At 42.0% G+C, this 1,188-nt stretch overlaps 1 non-coding gene across 1 annotated transcript; it reads left to right on the top strand.

Annotated features, from left to right (window-relative positions):
* Positions 1-529: 529 nt before the first annotated feature.
* On the top strand, positions 530-636 carry LOC141634713 (small nucleolar RNA R71). Its single transcript, XR_012539438.1, has one exon. It is a non-coding gene; the product is annotated as a small nucleolar RNA R71 (small nucleolar RNA).
* Positions 637-1,188: the final 552 nt, after the last annotated feature.

Below are 1,188 nucleotides of genomic sequence, written 5' to 3'. Positions count from 1 at the left end.
TGTTTGAGGGTTTTGAACATTTTGGCTCTTGTATGAGAGATTTGGATGGAACTTGGTGTTTTCATTGTAAAAATTTGAATAAGGGGTACCACTTTTGTAAGCTTGGAAAGCATTAACTTGTTCGGTTGTTCCCCTACACTCACTTGGGTCATGACCCAAAGTTCCACAATTCTCACATATCCCACATGGGATTGATGAGGATGCCGTCATGGCATTGACATGATGCTTCGATGATTTTGAGTTTTCCTCAAGTCTAGCCATAGCTTGTTCAAACTTCAAGTTGATTGTGTCAATGTGAGCACTAAGTTGAGCACCCAATTGAGTAACGGAGTCCACTTCATGCTTTCCTCCTCTAGTAGCCTTGCGAGGTCTACTATATTGTGAATTATGGACCGCCATTTCCTCAATCTTGTTCCATGTTTGATTGTCATCAACTTCATTGAACATTCCATTTGATCCCATATTGAGAATGTTCCTAGAATCTTCATATAAACCATTCCAAAATTGTTGCACCAAAAACCATTCGCTAAGTCCATGGTGAGGACATGAGCGACAAATACCTTTAAACCGCTCCCAAGCTTCATACAAAGACTCTTCATCCCTTTGCTTAAAACCCGTAATTTGAGCTCTTAGCATGTTGGTCTTTTCCGGTGGGTAGAATTTTTGTAGAAAGCTAGAGCCAACTTCTTCCAAGAATCTATTCCAAGGGTGGCCTTATCAAGGCCCTTCAACCATTGCTTTGCGGTGCCGATTAAGGAAAAAGGAAATAAGACCCATCTAATTTGGTCTTGAGTCACGCCCGTTTGAGAGATAGCATCACAATTATCGCAAAAGGTTTCCATATGAGAATGAGGGTCCTCACTAGGCATTCCCCCGAATTGGCTCCTCTCAACTAGTTGGATGAAGGCGGACTTGGCAATAAAATTTCCGGTGAGATGTTGCGGTGTAGGAGTACCATTTGGTAGATTCTCCTCGGTGGGTGCGGAGTGTGACGAGAATTTTGGCATTGTAGGTGGATTTTGTGGGGTATTGTGTAATGGGTTTTCTTCTCCTTCTATTGCGAAAGGATTGACAAACTCACTAGTGGGTTGAACAACTTCACTAACACCTCTCAAATTCCTCCTAACAAGTCTCCTATTGTTCGTCAAGGTTCTTTCGATTTCACGGTCAAAAGGTAACAAATCACTT

This window comes from Silene latifolia, chromosome Y (assembly GCF_048544455.1).
Source record: "Silene latifolia isolate original U9 population chromosome Y, ASM4854445v1, whole genome shotgun sequence".
Lineage (NCBI taxonomy): Eukaryota > Viridiplantae > Streptophyta > Magnoliopsida > Caryophyllales > Caryophyllaceae > Silene > Silene latifolia.
This window is presented reverse-complemented; position numbering and strand designations above follow the sequence as displayed.